At 49.5% G+C, this 22,846-nt stretch overlaps 1 protein-coding gene across 2 annotated transcripts in view; it reads left to right on the top strand.

The window, feature by feature from the left end:
- The window catches only part of ndst2a (N-deacetylase/N-sulfotransferase (heparan glucosaminyl) 2a), a 78,821-nt gene that overhangs the window by 7,993 nt on the left and 47,982 nt on the right, over positions 1–22,846 (top strand). For both annotated transcript variants that reach the window (XR_009930623.1, XM_062463520.1), the window contains exon 2: positions 22,502–22,545. The gene's annotated coding sequence lies outside the window, so the exon portion shown is untranslated. The remainder of the gene's footprint in view (positions 1–22,501; positions 22,546–22,846) is intronic.

The raw sequence follows: 22,846 nt of genomic DNA, 5'->3' as shown, positions 1-22,846 counted from the left end.
CAAAGCCCCCAATGCAGCCCTCGCACCAGCACTCTCTCCTCTCCGGGCCATTGTAGCCACGCTTGTGAAGCCAACTGCAACTTCTGGTCACCCTTCGCTTAGTGAGATGAATGTTGATGAACTCCACCCTTAGCTGACCACATGCGTTTTAAGTGAGATTTCATTTGCAGTGCACCCTCTATGCTCTGTGTGTTGGTTAAACTGGTTTAAAAAAAATACTAAAGGAAACGATGTATAGAACCTGCTCATCATTCTGTATTCATGGTCGAAACTAGAGCCCGACCGATATATCGGCGGGCTGCTATTATCGGCCGATATTGGGCATTTTCCAAACTATCGGTATCGGCATTTATAATGGCCGATAAATGAATATTAATGTTTTTTTAATTTTATTGTGTTTTTGTTCAAAGGACTTAAGTTTCATATCGTAAGTTTGTATTTTTATACATTTTATTTATCAGAAACTGCATTAACATATTATTTTAGTGAGGAAATAATAACAGGAGTCAGATGGCTGAGCAGTTATGGAATCGGGAGGTTGCTGGTTTGATTCCTGGCCATGTCAAATGACGTTGTGTCCTTGGGAAGGCACTTAACCCTACTTGCCTCCGGGAATGTCCCTGTACTCAGTCGCTCTGGATAAGAACTTCTGCTAAAAGTGACTAAATGTAAACTACAAATAACTACTGTTAGGGAAATCAGTTTGTATATCGGCCGATATCGGAATATCAGATTTTTAAATCAACAAATATTTGTATCGGTATCGGCCTTAAAAATCCTTTATTGGTCGGGCTCTAGTCCAAACCTACTCAATTTGGGTGTACCAGACATTTTGGACTTTGAAGATCTGCCAAAAAATATTTGTTTCTTGAACTTGTATTTGGTAATTGGTTTGGTTGACTTGGTAGCTTCATGGGAATTAAAGGTACAAAGTACGGACTTCTTCTAAAACCGACTAGGGTTTGTCAGGTACATATTATTCCACTCATAGATTGGGGCCCAAGGTGTGCGAGGCTCTCTGTTGACCATAATGAGGATGACTAAACCCTCCTGCCTGTTTGCATAAAGACTATCACAGGAACATAATGTTGCCAAACGTCCAGCCATTGTTGCTTGTTTGTGTGTGGTTGTATGCGTTTGTTGTTGACTTAACCATGGTGCGGTGTGTTCCTGCCAAAAGGAAGAAGAGGAGGTGCAAAGGACACTGTCAACATGTTGCCACATCAGCCACTGTCACAGCACAAGGCCATTAGCAGTTTTCTTTCCACAAGATCACAAAGTTCCTCAAAAAGTTGAGGGGCAGAGTCAGAGGCTGCAGCTACAAAAAATCTAGACGACAACAAAAATACTCATTTAAGCAAATGAACAGGAGTGCTGTGGTCGACAGAATGATGGTGTCGATTTAATGGATTGCACTGGCCTGTATGCTGTGGGGCTGATGTATTTCGTGCCACTGGGATCTGAGCCTCCAACAGTCACTTATTGAGGCCAAAACTTGTCTGTTTTGAGTGAGGAAACAGCCGTGTGTGTGTGTGTGTGCACGCATGTGTGTTTGTTCAAGGGGGATCAAGGAGGGTCAGCTGGATAGGCTGTTTTCATTGTTTTTTTTAAGCACACTCACAATTGATATACATTGCTCCCCAGGGGGAAAGAAATCATTCATTACTCTTTCAGTACCATTAGCATTTCTGTTTACTTGAGGCCAATTGAGAACATTTATTAGAAAACCACCCTGGAAAAATATGCCTGCTTAATTGACTGGATTTCACACGTTATCTTATAAGAGCTGCTTTTCATTCTCAAAGGTGGATGTTTCCAGCTGTCCACGACATCTGTCAGCCTGTTTTGGCCTAAATGTACGAAATAGTTGAAAATGATTTCTTAGAGCCAGTACAAACATAAGGTTTGAATGACTGATGCTGCTTTGTTATCGAGGGGATTAGAAAATGGGCAGAGTTGGGAGAGCGGGGAGACAGTCTAAATCCTGTGGAAAGTGTGCTTTAAAGAACAGGTGGCTCGCCTACTTTATGAGCACTGAAATCTTGAGGCAACTCCTCGCCTCACCAGACAGCCTGCTCATGCCTGGATATTTTGGGATGTTAATTGCAGACCGAACATGTGGAGAAATCAGCATCCACTCTTTGCCAAACTGCTTTCTTTGTGCATATGTGATGTTTGGAGTCTTTGGACATGGGACTTATTCAGTAGTTGTTTACCATCTACTGAGAGTAGTGTACAGATGGGGCTACACTGTTCCATTCCCTGCCAAAGTTTGTATGGAAAAAAACATCCCGACAAATATTACTTAGATGAGTCATCCAAAGAAAACAAGCTCAGCTAATGGACATAATGGCTGGTTTAAATTTAGCACAATAATGGCCAAGCAATAATGTTCATAAGCGATGGTGCAAGAGCTCTTTATCCATCACAGGAAGCAAAACCTTCATTTTCTTTTGTTCCCCGTGGTTTTCTTCTGTGGCTTCCATTATTGTCGCCATTACCTAGCTACTGTTATAACAAATATTTGTCATGCTTTTAGCCAATTGGAACCTACCACTAGGGTCAATTATACATTGTTTATTCACTAAGGTACAGGCCACTAGAGCTTGCTTAAGTTGCTAAGCTTTAGCGAAAGGGGCGTGCAGACTTCTCAGATGTCTTGATTGCCTAGCCTTTCATTGAAGTTAGAAAGGGTGTTAAGAAATCATTATAGTTCCTTATGAAATCCAGTGTTTTTTCAGTACCTTGCTAGGTGTTCCTGCCGATGAACTACAAACCGTTGCCTGCTGCTGTCAACAACTCCTTATTGACAAGTTTGTTTTCACGCATCTTATCTCCTCCATCTCTCCACTTTTTTTGCAGAGGACAGACTGTTCTGGTGCGATCGCAGTAGCACTTGACAGAGAGCGAGCTATCCTAGCACTCCTCATCCCACTGCTGCTGTGGTGGCAGAGCACCAAATTCTTATAATCACCTTGCACTCACTTGGAGCGGTTTGTTTCTGACGCCTGGCAAGGGAGCCGTTTCACATGTGCGGGTGGTACTTTGGGTTGTGAGTTTTTTTTACACCCATCTCTCTCTATATGTAAGATCCAGTAGATGCTCCGTGAGAGAAGTCGGGTAAAATACTTCAGTCTCCTCAGGCTACGTTTTCTTCCTAGGACAAGTAGCTCCGTGCTAGTTAGCCCTGAGAGCTCCGCAGCAGCCAGAGCCCCAGCAGTGAAGATGAGCAAGTCCTCTTGACTGTATATAATTACATTCTGTGCTCTTTTTGATTATACCTTTTCCCAGGCAACCCTATGGAAGAGCTGACAATCATTGGAATGTAGCTAAGGAGGAATAATAAAAAAAAGAAGTGTTCCCATTTCCACACAATTCCCTGGGAAATGGGAGCACTGACAGCCAGTGTCTTCTCATTACAAACTTTTTGGGGTCTCATCTCTTTGACTCTAGCGTCCATCTTGTACTGTCTGTCTCTCTCTTCTCTCTCCCCCCCTGCCTAATTGGGTGTGCTCAAGCCTTCGGCGAGAGCACAACCTTTGTTCTCTCACATATATATTATTATTATTATTATTCTTTTTGCCCCCCTAAAACTCAGTCAATATTTGGCCTACATAGACAACGTAGGTGTCAAAAGTTTCGTCTTGGTAGCGATTGAGTTGCTTCTATTAGAATTTACGTTCCGTTGCATGGTTTGGGCTTAAGTTAAGTTTTTGTGGCGAAAAGTGAAGCTAACGGTGGCTAATTTGCTAGCCACAGTCACTGACGTTACTAACGTCACTACGTCATTAACGTCACGAAAACACGCGTGACTACCCTTGGCAGAACATTCGTTTCGCATCTGTTAACTTGGGGGATAGCTAGGCTAACTATATCTTTACTGCAAGGCAGCTGCAGAAACGCCACAAGCAAAGAGGCCAGGGTGATAACTATTTACTCATTTTACTTTGTGATATGACACACAATTGTGATGTGTAATGTACAATATAAGCTGATATTATTAAGGAAGTACATCTACTTTCGGAAACAGTAGTCTACTATTTCACTGAAGTATTAGCATCATGACATTAGCCTGTGTTGCCCGGGCAACACATACTACAGTGGTCTATGATGTATTTGTTTTCAATCGTTTAAAATAAACATTCCTCACATATACATTTTCGTTGTAGGATTTATTCTGACATTAGTAAACGATTTGTTGGTGAAATTACCATTACCTGTGGTTTCAAACCAGTGTAGCTCACTGCAACGCTATAGCTTACGCGAGACACACTACAAAAACATCTACAGTACACAGCTGTTTAGGAAGTCAAACGGCGACAGAATGTTCGGCACTCCCCTTACTTAAATCAAAAGTCTATCTAACTACTAACCTGAACTTCATTGCCACAGCCTAAACGTTGTCAATCTGTTCATGAAAATAATTAATTTCAGCCTAAACCGTACAACGGAACGTTAAATCGAATTCAACCAACGCAATCGCTACCAAGACGAACACAGCAGTAGTCTAGTACTGTACCGTAGTAGAATTTACCGGGGCAGCTTCTCCACACAGGGCTATATCGCATTTTGCGTTACTGACAATGAATGATCGCTACCAGTGAGCTTAAATAAATGTCAAGCTTATTTACGTTTTGGGGGGCATATTTTCAGTTAGCAGATGGTACTGTTTGAATCGCGATTCCATCTTCTACTGCCGGTAACGTCGTAGAATAATCTTCAAAGGGGGTTCTTTATTAATGAATGAATGCAATATGAGTAGGCTAAATGCCTGAAAATATCACGAGAAGGGAAAACTTAAAAGGACGTTTAAGTCATAGAGATTAGGTCAATTATTACACCGCTCTGCCAAATGTATTCGTTTTGATTCAGCTATGAGGCTGCCTCTTGCAGGGGAAATGAGAAGACATCTATTTCATTCTACACTTCACTCGTATTTTGAGTTGTAAATGAGCAGCAACAAATATATGCTTTTAAATCTATGTAATCTTTATAAATAATAAGTATGCATTTTTATATAAAATATACAGAAATATCAGTTGTAAAAATGACATTCAAAAACGGACCCCTGTGCAACCGATGCAAGCAAGCACACCCTACAATTTCCCCAGAAATTGTACCCTCTCTAGTTCCCTGTGTTGAGCGTGTTGGTGGCTGTGGCCCAGCCTGGTTTGTTTCCTTGTGAATGGGCGCAGTATGGAGGAGGGCTGGCAGATAAACAGCGAGCTCGGCTAGAGGAGGAATAACAACGCCAGCTCGCCACAGGAGGGAGAGAAACATGCTCTCCTCTTTTGCGTTCAACCTCTTGCCCCAGCCCCTGGCTCGTGAGGCAGGAGGGAAGCATTATTCTTCCTCTCCCTGTTGAATGGCTTCCAGTTGGCTGTTTTTCCTTTTGGTACCTTTTGTATGTGCCTTGTTCTCTATTTCAACGGCTATTTCTCTATTTGGATTTCTTACGCGCACTGGGGACTTTCATATGATCATACACACACAGGTGTTTGGAAGGCTGAACTCGGCGAGTATGAGGTCCAGCTATGCTCAGAGAGAGAAAGTGTTAGTGAGGGAATTGGAGGAAGGGAGATCTAGTGAGAGAGCGGGAGGGAATAGAAGAGAGGCGAAGCAGAAACACATGCAGGGCCTTTATCACCCCACAAAGCACAAACTGTAATGGTTAATGGATTGGGTTATAATGGCCTGCCGCATTGCTGCAGATCACCGAGTCTGATCGACATGCAGTCTGTCATCAGTCACTGCCAGGCCGCACGTCAACACCTCGAGAGACCGGGCCCAACACGTGACTCACCTGGACCTGCACAAAAGACACGGCGTCCTCCACAGTCAAGCAGGACCTTGCTAGGCTTCTGTCTTCTCTGCGTTTCCATGGCGTCCCACGGTGTCTCTGGAGCAGTAGGAGCCCCTCCCTGGTAAATGCGGTCGCTCCAACTCTGGGCTCCTCGCTTCACGTGGAGTGTTTTTATTTAGTCACTTGTTTGTTGTGTGTATATTAGTTAAGCAGATCGTTTTGATCCACAGCGACGCTGTGCATACAGTAAGCGCAGCAGGTAATGGACTACTAGAACACACTTCTAACAGTATATCAGGGATTAAACACCAAGGAACAGCCTCGTGTTTCGAGGACGCGCCGCAACAACGACCACATTGAAACTTTTAAAAGACGACCCTCATAAATGGGTCCGTTACTTACAAAGAGTGCCGGCCTAAAGAATGAGGTTTCAACGTCTGTCGTGTGTAGGGCATCACGCTGTGTCATGTTCCTAGCCCTCTCCGAGGTCCTCTCTCTGCCCCAGGGACGACATGTTGGCCTCCTCACTGTTCCATTAATTAGGCCTCAGTAAACAAATGGGATTTGTGTGTGTGTGTGTGTGTGTGTGTGCGGTTACATGTGAATTTATGTACAATAGGTGATGGGGCTGTTATTTTCACTGGAATGAAAACGGTTTGCACATGTTGGATAAGGGTAAAAAAATAAAAAAGAACTAATCACATTTGGGATATGAGAATTTTTTTTCCGATAATTAGGTTTCTTGTTTTTGTGTGCAAAGTAGTTTAATTATGAGTCGTTCAAACATGCACGTTTTCGTATACATTGTGAACCTCGAGAGATTTCTAATGCTGCTGCTTCAACGCTGTGCAGATGGTATGGCATTTTACTAGCGCTGGTTTTAAAGAAGCAAGCCCATGAGCAAAGCTCCTTGTTTGTAGTTTGAGAGAGTGTTCAGCTTCAGTTCTTATGCTCATGCAATGTCTGTTCAATGGGTGGGTACGATGAATGGAAAATTCCACAGACAAGCAGAGAGAGTAGAGGGGGAAAAGAGCTCTGGCTCGAAACTTTTAAGAGCACGGGAGTTAGACCATCGATTAGAATCCCCCCGGCACCTCCATCACTGGGCCAGTCTGTGGAACCGTTCTGGAACATTCTCCCTCTCGTTATATCCAAGCGGGGGTGTACACATCAACCAGAGACTCAACACAGACGGCTGACTGAATACGCACACACGCACACAGCGGAGGATCTGGAAAATAGTGTTTGTCTGCCTGGGGTCACTGACTTGTCTGTGGCCTGTCAGTTTTGCATGGGGAACCAAATCACCTGGCTAGCCAGTTCGCCCTGCAGCAGGGCTGTGTTAATGGAACTGCTGTGGAGAAACAAAAGTCTCTTTTGTGCAGTTGGTGTCTTCCAGTCACAATATGTTAATTCCCCACCACTGTAGTTGTTGTTTCCATCCTCCAACTTTCCATTCCAACTTTGTAGTTCATATCACAGCGCACACAACATACTGTCTGTTTAATTGTTGTGTTAGTGATATCAGCGTAGCCACACTCCCAAAGATGTCCCGGCTTGCTCCGTGTCTAATTGTGTTATCGCAGTGTAATCACATTTTTGACTGGACCCCCTCTCTGCTGAGAGTCTGGAGTGCTGTGTTCATCACAGGGTAATTAGATGAGAAGCAAAAATTTATTTCAGGTAAATTCCCCTGTCGGCCCTCTACTCAGTATTCCATTATGGCCTTGCAAGCCCAGCTGCTCATTAGGACTCGCTGGGCTCTGCGCGTGTGTGTGTGTGAGTGTGTGTGTGTTCCCTATCCAAGCTCCCGCGAGTGCACTGTCGCTCCCCCCCATGCTACAGGCTGCGGAACTCACACCGTCCCCGAAGTCTGCTCGTTCGGGGGCCCTTTGCCGGAGCACAGCTGCGTCTGACTGGAGTGTGTGACCGTGTGTGCGTGGCACAGGGAGGACCCTACACCCGCTGACTGATGCACTCGGCATGCCCCTCGCTCAGAGTCTTTCTGGAGCTGGCTGATTTCACATCCTTCCTGTGTCTTTCATCCTCCTCCTTCCTCCCGTTCAGCTTCTGGTCGTCCTGCTCTCCTGTGTGGTGTCTAAGCCCGACTGGCTGCCTCTACAGATGGGACTGTCTGGTTCACACACGTGCTTAACAAGTGCAGCATATTGGTTTCCCCTGGCGCATTGTGCTGCTTCCTGGTACAGGAGCTGTGGTCTCAGCAGATTAAGCCAGGCTGCTTACACACACACACACACACACACACACACACACACACACACACACACACACACACACACACTGGAGACTGTGTCATATGCTATCATCACCCTCCACTGCCACCCAGGGATTAGTCTGCGGTCAGTTCTGGTCTCTTTGTTGGCACCGTTGCCCAACTCTCCAGCATGGCAGGGACGAGGCACTACACTTCCCAGCAGGCCCGTCTCCTCCCAGGCTCCCCTGTGATTGGACGCGGCTCGCCCGTGATTCGATGCGGCCCCTGCTGGGTGAGGGTTGACTGTAGTCCAATTTCAAAGTTGGCGAATGAATTTGGTGCGGCTTACATTTGCTTTGTAATCAGAGGTGCAGGGAACATGTTGATACTCAGTAGGGGAGATCAATCTACAGAGAACAGGTAGCTATAAAAAGAGTTAATTGTCATGGAGACGGATGCATCATGCACAGTATCAGCCAGCATGTAGGTCATAGTGTTTTAGTTCCTGCCATAGCCTTGTCTCCATCTCTTTATCTCCTTCTCTTTTTTTATCTCCCCGTGTTCCCTACTTATCCAGAGACGGTCTATACTAGCTCTCTCTTTCCACCTTTCTCTCTACTCCATCTTTTCCATTTGGATTCCCCCCCACTGAACCAACCACTACGGAAGTCAATGTGGAGCAGGAAATTGACTTGTACGCAATTATCATAGAAATGACATCGACGCTATAGCCGGCCCTAAAACGCTGAGCCCGATTTGATTGGATCTGGTCCGAGTGTTTACCTAGGGGCCTCACACACACACACACACACACTCGGATGGTGAAACAAGCACCATCATTGCCTTCTATCGACCGCACAAAGTATCAGTTCTTGGGGAATGAAAGGTCAGGCACGGTTGTGTGTGCACACATTTCATTTATTAGCGGTGGCAGGTGAACGTTAGGAATATATTGTTCACGCTGCAGTTAATGCAGAGTGCGTTGCTGGCTGTGGTACGTGTCTTTGGTTTGAGGAAACCTCCGAGGAGTTCAGATGTGGTCCTGTGACGAGGCCCTCCAACGACTCAGAGTGTCTGTTGTGTGGGTATCAGTATTACACCTTTCGTTCCTGTCTTCAGTGTGTCAAGGGCTGAGAGGAGATAGGCATGTCTGACACACACACACGCGCGCACACACACACACGGCAGCCCAGGTGGATATGCTACAGAGATCCGTGTCCAGTCGTTTCCTCAGGCCTCTGCTTACTGCAGTGCTCTCTTTCATTCTGGCAGCCTCTTCCAGGAATAACTCCATCTAGTCTCAGACCACTTATCCATCACACACACACACACGCACACTGCTCTACCTACTCTCGATCCAGCTGCCTTATGAAAAATGAATTATGTGATTGAAATTCTGCATTGCGCCAATTGTCCACAGCTAGCTCCTGTAGCCTGTAGCGGAGAGTGGCTCTCTCATTCAAAAGCATGTTCCCTGTCTTCTTCCCTTCTCTTCCTTATCTCCTCTCCTTCTTCTCCTCTCCTCTTTTCTCCTCCTCCCCTCTCCTTTCATTGGCTTACCTTCAGCAGGAGACCAGCACAAGGATAACCTCTCAGCTCCCAGACACAGCGCAAACAAGCCCTATAATGGAACACCTCGACTCCTCTACTCGTCACGCAATCCCTCTCTTTCTATGCATGGAAGCATCCATATTCTGACACCGCTTGTCACAATTTGACTTCCAAATTCCTTTGATGCTGCAGAGAGGCAGCATTTAAGAGCCTTGAATCACAGTATCACATGGAGATTGAACAGCAGGAAATAGAGGTGCATTATGTTGATGGCTCGCAGCCTGCTTTTAAGATATTATTGCTTTCTAAGATGGGACATTTGGTGCTTTCTAAGATGGGACATTTGGTGCTTTAGTTAAGCGGCCGTCTTATAAGATGTGAAACAGTTTTGGTCCATGTGGCGTCGGACTGCGACAGGTGGTGTGTGTGTGTGTGCGCAGTACAACAGTGTCTGTGGCGTGGGCGTGTTGGCCTTCCTCTGAACACGAACACACACACACGCCAAGTTTGGATGTGAAATCCTGCCACTCTGTTCTTTCTCCTGGTCTGGTCCTTCATGAGTCACTGTCAGATTTCTGCGAGAGGTTGTTTGAGTACACGCACACACACACACAACCTTGCCTTCAACACAGTTTACTGCTTCCAGAATGTTCTCCACTGTGTTGTGTCCCCAGAAGTCTCCTCATATTAGTGTGTTTTATTGCCTGAGCTGTTGTGTCAGTCAGTGAGGAAGATGCAGCAGATTAATGGGCTGGGCTAGACTGGGGCCTTGCGCATCCTAGCTCCTGTTGGGTGGCCGGCCAGGCCAGCCAGCCAGCCAGCCAGGCCAGCCTGCGGAGAACAGCCATGTCTTACTGGTGTCTCTGCACATTACCGTCTCCCAGCAGAAGCCCCGCAAACGAGGCAAATGGGTTCTAGACGTTCGCTTGAAGTGGTTTTGTCGGAGCCGTCAGTAATTGTCCCCCCTGCACCAGGAGATGTCTAGTCTGGGACGGTACAGAAAGGTACGTTTGCCTTGTATTTCAGGCTCTTCGCGTGAGCACGTTTTTTTTTTTTTGGTGTGTGTGTTGTGCTTTAGTTAGCTAACTGGTGGAGGGCTCGGGTGTTTTTTCACCTCCCGACCCAGCCGTGACCCCGCCGTCTCCATGGTAACACCCCCCCCCCCGCCTTTACCCAGGGGGGGAGCAGAGGAGGCTGGGTAGGAGGTACATTCTACTGCCGACTTGCCCGATCACGTCAATCACATCACATAACTGAGCTGCCACGGCAACCAGCAATCGCCGTCGAGGGGGGGGAGCTGTTGAGACGGTCCTTGGGGAAGCTCTTCAAAGTCCCAAATCACATCACACCGAGTGGAACCTCTTTTAACGGCAAAAGTTGTCTTTTGTGCACACATTACCAAGGAAATTGATATCGATCGCATGACCTTCACGGCAAGGTTGTTTTGTCGCGGACAACTGATTCGGGATTTGGAAAATCCTCCCTTGTTCTCCTAACCTGTCACTTCGGCTGGGCTTGCCTTTGACACAGTAATTCAACTTCTTTTTACTGAAAATCTAGTGTAAAATGACGTATTCGAAATGATGGACCTGCCGTCTGTGTGTCAAAGTCAGTGCTCCAGCTTACTTTACCTGCGTAGGGCGCGGGTCGTGTTCGGTCAGAACATACGCAGCCTGAGCCGCACTCTACTGCGAGTAATCATGGTATGCACACATTTAGTTTTCAGTCAGATAACATTCCTCTGCCAGTGGAGATGATGGAGCAGCGATGAGAGTCCAACTGTCCATCCATGACCTTCCTCTCTACCCCTCCCGTCATCTGACCTTCATGCAGACCTACAGCCCCCCCTCCCCACCTCTCAGTTCAGCGATGGATCCAAGGGGTTGGAGCAGGGCACCCTCTCCTCTTCTCCCTGCCAGCTGCCTGCCTGCCGACCTGCCTGCCTGCTTGCCTGTCTGGCAAGGTCTGTGTGGGGCTTCTTCTCACCACCTCTGGATGTGCAGAGAACAGATGGTGGGGGCTCATCCTGAGAGAGACCCCTCACCTCCCCCCTCCAGCTCCAGGCCAGCGTCGGCTTATCTCCTCTCTCTCCCCCCTTCAGGTCCACCCTGACGCATGGTGACCAGCCAAGGCCGTGATCCCAGCCACTCTGAAATGATCATTCTTTGATTCAATCACATGAATATTATTGTGTGTGTGTGTATATTGAGAGAGAGGGGGGGTGGAGGCCGAGAGAGACACAGAGAGAGACACAGGTACGACGCGGGTTGACGAGGGACTATCGAAAACCATATTCTCACTCGTGACCATGACTACGGCTGATTGACGGCGTGTCTCCAGCGCTCAACGCTCTGCAGTCCGCCACAACCTTGCGCTGCCACTCACCGCATTGTAACATTGCCATGGCGACTTGGCTGACTCCCCTGCCTTTTTAGCCTCCACTTCAATATTCAAGATCAAAGAAGGAAACCAAAACCGTCAAACAACTCAAGAGGAGCTGAGGGGTGGTGGGGCGGGGGGGGGAGACAAGGCCGCCATAGTATCCTCCTCCTTGCCGTCCTCAAGTATGTAATGGTTTCCCCCCTCCCCTACCAAACGCTTTGTGATTTGATTTCCTGGCCTTTTGTGCCCCTACCTCCCCCTCCCTCCATAGCCCTCAGCTATCCATCATGTATTGTTTGGTGCTGAAGACCCCCACACGCCCCTGTGGCTATTCTTAAGGCAGCTTTGACCCCCCCACCCATCCTGGACTCTCTCTCCGTGTGAAGATAGGCCAATGGGAAAGGCCCCTCTCAAATCTCCCTCTGTCTTGCTAATGGCTTTCGACTCCCTTCACCGAGTCGGAGAGATCAGCCAAGGAATGGCTTCCCGCCCGCCCAGCCTCCTCCTTCTCTTCTACCTCGGCCTCCTTCAAGAAACATTTTCCTAGTTTGGCGACAACCCTGCGCCTTTTCTGTTTAATTTGTATCCACTCACTCGGCTCAGATCAGTCTCCCTCTCTCCGTCTCTCTGTCTCTCTCTCTCTGTCTCTCTCTCTGAGAGCGGAGGGCTTTGGTGGGATTTGGCGGTGTCGGTGCGAGCAGCTGTCTGCCACGCTCCGCTCCGCAGCGCTCCAGTCGAGTGCACTCCAGCTCCCGAGGAGCCTCCTCCAAAAGCGTCCGTCTCCTGAGAGGCTTTACCCTGCCTGGCCCCCCCGCCTCGCTGCTCCCCCCCAGCCCCCCCCTCCGTCATACCCAGTTCCCCTCTGCTCTGAGATAATCTGCTCCCCTCTGCCGTACTCTGGGATCTGCTCCCCTCTGCATTGCTCTGGAATGCTCTGCAGCGCTCTGCTTTTAAAAAATAAACGGTCTGCTCCCCTCCGCTCGGTCATGTTCTGCAGTGCTCCGTGGCACTCTGCGATGCTCCTGGCAGCTCCGTGGCGCTCTGCGACGTTCCTGGCAAGGCCGGCTTGGCCGGACAAAGTCCTCGCTAACGCCAGCAGCTTCCGCTTGCAGCTAGAGGCAAGGATGCATGGAGAAGACTGGGCCGGGAACCCAGAGGGAGATGATTAATCGTGTGGGTGGAAGTCACGGGAAGCAACAGAGTCTGACCCCGGCGTGAAGGAGGCGGTTGCTCTTTTCGCTGCAACTCATCAGAAGGAGCCGTCGTAAATCCACCGCCCCCAACGCTGCAATCGACCCCCGTCCCCCCCTGCTCTGCTCCCTCTGTTTACCTTCCGGGACCCGAGTGTGTAAATCACACAATTTTAGTGAATTATTAAACTGCACCGTCTGCAAGACGCTGCCAAAGATCGCAGACCATCTGGCAAGAAGGGATTCGGATGTTCTCAAAACACCTTACCCAAGACACAGCTTGTTGCTCACGAACACAAACGGCACAAAAATGTATGACACACCACCCTTCCACTAACGCTACACTCTTGTTTGTCTTGATGGTTACCCGTCTCCACCGGTTCTTCTGAACGGGGCAGAACTTCCCGTAATGCAAGCCCAAGACATCTCCCGTTTGTTTGCCGGCTGTCAGTAGCCCCACCCAGACCCAGCCCCGCTGCATGGACACGCCCAGGCCTGCCGGGATCGGTTTCCTCCTGTTCTGCCGAGGCGATGGCGAGGGTATGGCTCTCGGGGCCCAAATACACGCAGCGCAGCAGATCAAGTGTACTTCCTGTGCGAGCGCACAGCCGGCCAAAGCCCTGATTACCGTACGATGGACCAGCCGGCCCCCACAGATAAAGACTGGGAGAGGAACGTAGGGAGCAGTGTGTTTGTGTGTGTGTGTGTGTGTGTGTCTCACTAATGCTGATGCTCACAGCTGATGCTCTTTCCTCTAAAGGGAACAACAGGGGACTTCCAGCCGGCAGTAGTCTCCCTACCTTGGCATTTTGAGTGTCCAGTGTGATTGGGGACCTAATCTCTGGAGCTTTTGTGGGTCTTGCTAAATTGGTTGCAGTATTTATCTCTCTGAAGAGGCTTGTGCAAGCCCTAGATATAGCATAACGGCTAAAAAAGCAACTGGGGTCTTTTGTTGGGCTGGCATTTTCCTGGCTTGGCACCAGGAACGTCCATTTCCATCTTCCCCTGTGCCGTCTGTGTCTCTCTCTGTTTCTCTCTCGTTCTCAGCTCTTGGCTCTCAGCTGCGATAATCACAGAAATTGGGAGCCTTGGCTGGAGCTCAGCGGTGTGTTTCTTTGCGCGTCTCCCCATCTCCAGTTCCTCCCTGAGGACTTCCTACACGGCGGCACATTTGGAAAATGCACCGTTTTGTGTTTGTTTCGTTTTTTTTAAATATCGTTGTCGACTGATCATTCAAGGCAAAGAAGAAGAGGGAGAAAAAAATCTGTCTCAGGTGGCACATTTCACGGAGCGGGCTCAGTCTCTGTGTGGGTTTGAGAAGCGCTCGTCTAGGCCTCCTTCTCCAGCGGTCAAACACCCACACTTTGCTCTTCCTCGTTTCCTACGCAGAGCGCCGGAATATGTAAATGTACCCCCTCGCTTCTTTAATGACTTCTGTTCTACACGCACCAACAATGTTCTGTTGTCTTATTTCACGGTACTGTCAGAGAGTCCGTGGGAGCCAGCTGGGATCACGAGGCGGAGCTAATAAGACGATTAAGCTTGGTGGAAACAGCCCAGGCCCCAGTGTGTCGTCTTGGTTCATCCGGCCTGTGGGGAGGCCATGTTCTCCAGGCTGAATTGCTTCACGCTGCACCCCACGCTGTAACCTCACCCATAGACCGCCATATAGTTTGCAAATACGCAAATAGGTTTCCCTCTCTCATTCTCACACACACACATACTCTGTCTCTCTATCTCTCTCACACTCTGTCTAACAAACAAACAGACACTTGGTCGTATACACACTATCTCATCAGCACTGTGGGGTGCTTGAAATTAGTTTTCACCATCCCCGTCTGTGTAATGCAAGCTCCCCTCCGTGCTAGAGAGATGTCATGTCCTACGGTTCCTCTGACTCCATTCAAGGGGGTGCTGGGGGGGGGGGGGGGGGGGCAGACAGGAAGACTGTGACGTGCCCAGGCATGTCGATACACCGGGATCAGAAGCGATGAAAATTCATTCTTCGAACATCTACTGTGTGAAAAGCTTGGCGATGCTGCCCTCAGTCACCTTCACTAACTCACTCTCGTCTCCTCCAAACTCTCTGTCTCCTCTTTTTACGCCCTGGATGTCTGCCTATAGGTCTCTCTCCTCCCTCGCTCTTTTCTGTCTCTCTCTCTCTCTCCTTCTCCGTCTCAGTCCAGCTGTTGTGTTAATAGTTTCCCTGCCGCCCGGAGAGCAAAGTAATGAGATGCCAGTTGGAACCAAGACCCCTCGGCTTCGTGGGAAATGCGGTTCATTTCTCGATTTTCATTTCAATTTTTCTTTTTTTCTCTTTCCCCAGCGTTTGCTGTCTTTTCCAGCTAAAGTTCCTTTTGATATTATTTAAAGCATCTTTTCATTCATACTTCTTTTGTACTCGCATATTTTATTTGCCCTTCTGATGATGCCCGCTCAATTCTTTGCAGAAATGAAAGATTTCGGTTCCACATATTTCGGTTCCACATATTTCGCCCACTGCCTCTCTGCCTCCTTTTTCTGTCTCTCACATTCCCTTTCTCTTGGGGCGCCCAGACGAAAATGAAAGGCTTAATTTTCAGGTGTGCTATCTTAATGAGGACATGAAAGCAGGGGAGTGGGTTAGCGATAGGGCCTCATTGTCAAGGCAGGCTGAGGCAGAAGGACACGCTAAAGCCTGGGCCCTTATCTGTCTCCCTGTCTTACTTTGTCTCTTTACCTCTCTCTCTCTCCCCCCCCTAGTCTCTCCCTCCAACAGTCCTCGTCTCCCTCGCCGCGTCCCTGTATCTTTCTGCCTGGCTGGGCATTGTTTGCCGGGGGCTCTTGGTAGCTCGCGGCAGGCTGAGGCTGTGCTTTCCTCCAGTGTGGCGCGCTCCCTCACAGGCCTCGGCTGTTTGAACACGGAGGCCCGGCTCATAGAGCCTCCCCACTTCAGAACTCTTCCAATACGGAAAGCTTTGAGAATTTTTACACAATGGTTTTAATTTGAGGACTTATCATCTCTCTCTTTCTCTCTCTGGTTTAGAATCCTGAACTGTCAGCCCCTCTCTCTCTCTCTCTCTCTCTCGCTCTCTCTCCTGTTGCTGCATGCCCACCCTTTGGATAACTTGTTTGTTTAAATAAGCCTGTGTATGTATGGAAATAAAAAATAAAAAAACTATTCTGTCTATGTGAGTGCATGTGCAAGATTGTGTGTCGCGTAATCTTTCCCCTCGTGTTCTCATGCGTAGTTAGCAGAGTTTGGGGCCCGAATGTGGAAGTTTAATTTCCTGTGGCAGATAGGGCTAGAACAATGGGAGGGGGTGTGGGGGTGGGAGGTCACAATGGGGCGAACTATAAAACAGGCAGACAGGGCTGAGCGTGGGCGATGGACGGAGAGAGAAGAAAAAGAGGTAGAAGTTGGGGCAGAATGGGATCTGACTTTCTTGTTTGCCAAAAGATTATAGAGGAGCCGATCTCTTTTACTGATTTACTGTGCAGTATTCTCTCCCCTCCCTCGCTCGCGCTCCTCTCTCTCTCTCTCTCTCTCCTCTCCCCTCCCCTGCATTCGCCCTTCCGCTCCTCTCCCTCCCCTGTCCCATTTGCCTTTCTTCCCGTTCCTACCCTCTTTTCTCCTCTCCCTCCCCTCAACTTTTTCCTCTCCCCTTCTCTCCATCGTGATGTTGGAAGTATGAACAACCAGTGTTTAAAACTCGACCTACAAAGAGGGGTGAGAGAGAAGAGACGAACATTAGCGTTGCCTCCTTGGCATTTCTATTGTTGTTTGTCTTGAGTGGTTTCATAATGCTCAAACTAATTGAGCACTTCCAACTCTCCCTGTGTGTACTGTTGTTGTGTTGTTGTGCGTGCCTACATTTTGTTTGCCTGCGTGTCAGTTACCATGTGTTTGTGTGTAGCTCAGCCTGACCATTTGTGTGTGTGTGTGTGTGTGTATGCACTTGTCCGTGTCGGTTTTATTCTGTGCTCGTGTGGACAGGCAGGACACTATGAAAGCTGTTGTTCTGCGTCTGAGAGCCAGGGTCTTGTTCGAACTTCCTCCTCCGTGAAAGAGGCATAAATCCTTGAACCCTTGTTCCGTTTCCTCGGTTATCCCAGTGGAGCCCGGCCACAGCAGGACACACACGTAGACACAGCGTCTAGCACTGCTGGACTTCACTAACTAACACTATCGGAGACTGCCTTGCCCTCCTTGACACCTCCACACCCCTGACCAAAGTCTGTCAGCAGACTTAACATTGTAACAGCTGACATTTTCTTCTCGTTTTGTGTGTGCCTCTCTCTCTTTCTCTCTGTCTCTCTCTCTCTCTTTCCCCCTCCGTCCTCCTAGCTGTTATCTCTCCTCCATCTCCCTCTGTCTCCCTCCCCTCTCTGTGTTCTTATTATCCAAACTTCAGCCTCTACGCATTTGACCTCCGACAGATTCCTTCATCTCGCGTCTCCCTCCTTCATTCTCCATCACACGCCCAGTGGCAATCGAAAGGCAATCTTTCTCTTGCTCTCCGTTTTCCCTTCATCTCTCGCTCTCTCGCACTCGCTCTCTCTCGCTCTCTCTCGCTCTCTCTCTCTCTCGCTCTCTCTCTCTCGCTCTCTCTCTCGCTCTCTCTCTCTCTCTCTCGCTCTCTCTCTCTCTCTCTCTCTCTCTCTCTCTCTCTCTCTCTCTCTCTCTCTCTCTCTCTCTCTCTCTCTCTCTCTCTCTCTCTCTCTCTCTCTCTCTCTCTCTCTCTCTCTCTCTCTCTCTCTCTCTCTCTCTCTCTCTCTCTCTCTCTCTCTCTCTCTCTCTCTCTCTCTCTCTCTCTCTCTCTCTCTCTCTCTCTGACTCAGAGCCTGTCCGTCAGCCACACCTAAACAAACTCGCTCTCTCCCAGACGACCCTGTGCCGTTGCTATAGCAATGGCTCATTTACGGAGCCGGGATCCATTCAGGTCGGGGGTGCGCGTGGATATAGCCGTCCTCACCTGGGGCTGCGCCGAGCCACTGCCTTCAGTAGCGGAGCACGGAGAAGGTGTTGTGTGTGTGCCGAAGAAGGTGTTGTGTGTGTGTGTGTGTGTGTGTGTGTTTGTGCTGGAGAAGGATCAGAGCGAGAGAGATGCAGAGAGAACAAGCGTGGGCAGATGTATCGGAAAGTCAATAACCATAAGCACGGACCTGTCTCGTTTTTTATATTCTTCCTCTAGTTCTCGCCCCCTTCCACTCGCCCCCACCTCTCTTTTACACCTCTCGGTCTCCGTCTCTCCATCTCAGATCTGAAATGTACCTGTGCATGTGAGTGGCCAACTAGGGAGGAGGCTTCCGAGGAGAATCGTGGGAGTTGCAGTTTCCTGAGTGCCGACCCCCCCCCCCCCCCCTCCCCCACCCAGCAAAGACAAGGCCAGGGTAGTCACCTCCACACCACCCCAGGGGGAGGCTGTATTAATCCTGGTTACCCCTAATAGCATTATCACACTCGTATCTCCAGCGCGTCGTAAATCTTTCGCAGTTTGCCGCCGCCATCGCCCTGACAGGAAACGCCCGCTGGTGCAGTTCCCCCCCCCCCCCCGCGTTTCCATGGCGACCGATGGTCCCTTCCGAGCTGGTCTTGGCTGGGGGAGGATGGGGGGGGGGGGTCAGTGTGGGGGTGACATGTTCATTTTGGAAGTGAGAGAATATTGGGTGGAGAGGAAGTAAAGAGAGAGAGAGCAGTTATAGAACAGGCGGTACCAGCTGCCTGGCAGGTTCTGTCCACTTGTAGGTTCTTGCCAGCTGTCTGTCTCTTGTATTTGACCTTAATACCATGGCGCCAGCTAGTTAGTGCAAAGTCTCACCTTTCAAAATCAAATGAATTGTAAATGACTTGTAAATGACTTTTCTTCTTTCTTTTTTATTCTTCATACAACCTCTGCGCTCTGCTTGTGCAGCACATCGTGGCTCACACTGTACCATCAAACTCACACCAGAGCTCGTTCATTCTGCCACCTCTGACCCGAACCCAAGTCTCTCTCTGTTGTCACTAAACCATCCCAGTCATACAGTCCAGCCCTCCCAATTCCTCATTTGTTCATGAGGGTGGGGTCTCACATGCCCCCCCCCCCCCCCCAGCCCTCCTTCCCATCTTCCACAAACCCTGGTTTCAAATACCACAAAATGTTTATTTACACAGCCAGAGCCTTAAGCCACACCAATGCATAATATTGCGTATTTGTTATTACTATAAAATCGTCATAGCTCTGGGTCTTTTTCTTATGCACCAAGGCTCCAAAATGATTAATCTTTCCATAGCTTGGGCCTCCCCCCATTATCCCCCCACAACACCACACCGCTTGGTGTCTTAAACATAACAATGCAGTACACACAAACACTCACTTTGCTTCAAAATGTTTGTGTGAAATGAGTTTGTAGCTGGAAGGTTGTTTTTCTGTCTCTTGAAAATGTTTCAGTAGTCCCATTGCATAGCCACAACAAACACACACACACACACACACACACACATATTTTAGAACTAGGCTTGAAGCCAGACAGGACATTATCTACATTGACAATGTCTGAGATGGCCGCTGTCCTAGAGGGCTTGACATCTTCATCTTGTTACAGATCATTTTGCCTGGTTCAGACCCCTAGTTTCTCTACTCCTTATGGAGGGTCTGTGTGGGTGAGTGGGTGGGTGGGTAAGGGGGAGTGATGGTGGAGAAGTGGGCCAGATGGAGGTAGGGGGCCTGGGAGGCTGGTCAGGGCTGGGACTGCCCGCTGAGTGCCATTCAGCTCCTCACACACAGACCCCACAGTCTGGGGCGGGAGCGGGAGCCAAAATCCAGCCTAGTCACCCTCTCTTTATGTACACACACACACACACACACACACACACACACTCCATCTCCCCACCTCAGACCTCCCCCTTCTCTGTTCCACGCTGAAAGCACGTCCAAATGAAAATCGCTTTAGCATACGCTCTCGTCTCTTTGAAAAGGGCACACAGGCAGAGTAGCGCAGGGAAGGGAAGCAGCGCTGGAAGCTGCTCCCCCTCCCCGTGCTCCGTATGTGACGGTCCCGTCCACGCTGTCGGGCCTGTGATTGCCGGCCAGGCAGGCGGGTGGGGTGGGGCTTGAGGAGGGAACGCTGAGAGGAAACAGGGCCACGTAAAGTGAACAACCGCCCCCCTACCTCATTGCTAGGAATAAAGAAAGAAAAAAAACGGTTGTTTATTTACTGCCGCCTCATCGTCCGGCATTAGCTGTCTCAATAGCAGGCGAAATATGAGCGAGTGAGCGTTCGCGTGTGTGTGTGCGTTGTCCGCACGCGGCGTGTCTACATTCGCCGAATTTATAATGGGTTTCCCTCGATTGGGCCTGACCTTTTCACATCAGGGTCTTTCCACCGGAGCTCGGCATTAATGATGTTTCTGCCGCCATTAGCATGAGGATGTGAGCTGGCCGTCGCTTCTGAGAGATGTCGCCTCGCGGAACCCCCCCGTCCTCTACCCGCCGACGCTCAGTGAGGGCAAGGTCACGGAATACCCGCCGTCTCTCTGTCTCCCCCCCCATCCTCTCTCCTTGTCTCCGACGGTTCGCAGCGCGCCGAGCTAACGCACAACGACGTTGATACTGATTAGCCTAAGTGCTATTCAAACCACCGTTAGTGCGCGTATCGCCATTTTCATGGTGTAATTCCCTGGCGAAAAGCCTGTCGCGTATCGTGACCTTTTTTTGCCGGTTGCTCCGTGTCGGTATCGTCAAGGCGTAGCCCTGCATCGTTTTAACGAGGAAGTCTAGGCCTCCTATTATGCAATGCACTTGCTACTCTCCCATAAGAAACGAAGGGAAAGTCAAATAATTCCTATCAAGGAGATTCCTTAAGTGGGATTTACCAATAGGGGACTTTTCCACCAGCCGTCATCAAAGCCGCCTTAGCGCTAGTGACCAGCCTGTGCTCGGTGGGATTAGCCAGGCGCCTGAGCCTCTGTTCTGCTGACGTCCTCAGCAACACTGTGGTGGAGGAGGACTGTCAGTCTATCAGAGTTCTAGTGAAGCTCTAAAGCTCCATCCTCCTGTGGTCCTGTTATTGGACCGCTCGGATTCACCCTGAGGGCCCCTCAGGTGGACATCCGGCCCCTCAGGTGGACATCCTGCCCCAAGACTGGGCGTGTTTCCCCCCTACCTGCTACATGTGTGTGTGTCTGGTTTAGACTGTGTGTGTGTGTCTGCCGTATGGCTCCAGCGAGAGACAGACGACAGGATTAGCCTCTCCCCCATGGCAGACTGGTGGCATGGGATTGTACCGTCACACCTTTAATTGGAGGATCTGTAAGGGGTGGGGCTTTAAAGCCATGGAGATGGTATTAGAGGGTAAACAATACCAACAGCCCACCCCCGCTATCACCAACACCCCCAAACCTCTCACACACACAGTTGATCTCCGTTCCATGTGCGGATACGTGAACAGCATGGAGATGACCTCACCCCCAGTGCGCTTTATTAGGGCTGTGTGTGTTCGTTCTGGAGGAGGCCTGTGTGTGTGTGTGTGAGTGAGTTTGGATGGTGCTTCTGGATGAGAACGTGTGTGTTTCAGCACCGGGACAAATAACTCACTCCCAGAACAGCTAGCACGCTACTAGGGGTAATGTGTAATACGTATGCAAAGCCGTGTACCGGTCTATTATTAATCTTTCATGGCACCTGGGCCAGCCAGCCAGGCAGCAAAGGCAGGCAGGCCACATATAGATGGGCCAGTGCATTATTTATTTGCTCTCCACAGCTTGCAGACAGACCTCCTTCCATCGGGGGGGCCAACATGCACTTGACGTGATGCATATATGTAGGAGCTGCCGTTCGCCAGGGCAGACCTGGCTTCCATGGGCCCCCACACTTGACCCCTTCCCCAAGTGCTGCTGTATATCCTACTGAGACACACCCCCTCACCCCACCCACCCACACCTCACACTCCAGTGGACCATCTAGGAGGAGGGTTCGGCGCAATGGCTCCCCTAACCTAGCATCTGTTTCCCCAGCATATCAATGAAATCACCTGGGGAGGGAGGGAGGGAGGAGAGGAGAGGAGGTACAGAGCGAGAATAGGACAGAGAGAGGGGCGGGGATGAGTCAGGCTTTATCCCAGCATGGGCACCACCACTACCTCCACACACAGTACCCATCCCTCACTCCTCCTCTCCTGATTACACAGAATCCTTTTTACCTGCCGGAGGCTAGAAAACACCCGTTCCCCTGTTTCTTTGTGTGTAAATAATGATTGTCCTCCCCCCCCCCCCCCGTCTTTCTGATTGAAATGCAGAGGAGGACGTCTCCTATTAATGCAGACACGAACAGCAGGAGCATTGTTTTGCGAGGCTGTGAGCTGGAGCCTTAATGAGTCTCTCCCCTCCTGTCTCTGCAGGTCCTCGTCTCCACGGATACGCTGCCGTTTCTGCTCGTCCTGAGGTAAGGTGCTCTTCAAAGCAGCCGCACGCTCAGGCTTGCGCTCGCTCGCTCCCCACAGGTGGACGCGTTTCATTGTAATAAGGAGCGTGTGGCCTTCAGGGGCCTGCCGTTTGCTGGTGGGTGCATGTTTGTGATTGCCTCGCTGCGCGCTCCCGCTCACATGCAGTATGCCGTTGCAGCTCTGATAGGATCTGTTAAGTCTGTGAATATATGTCCTCAACGGATTGTGGGATTAAAGCAACTACTGAGACAAATACTGATTTTACTTGACAAACCTATCGGATTTTGAAATGGGAGCCGT

This window comes from Osmerus eperlanus, chromosome 6, assembly GCF_963692335.1.
Source record: "Osmerus eperlanus chromosome 6, fOsmEpe2.1, whole genome shotgun sequence".
NCBI lineage: Eukaryota > Metazoa > Chordata > Actinopteri > Osmeriformes > Osmeridae > Osmerus > Osmerus eperlanus.
Note: the sequence above shows the minus strand (reverse complement) of the source record. Positions and strands in the feature narration are given on the sequence as shown.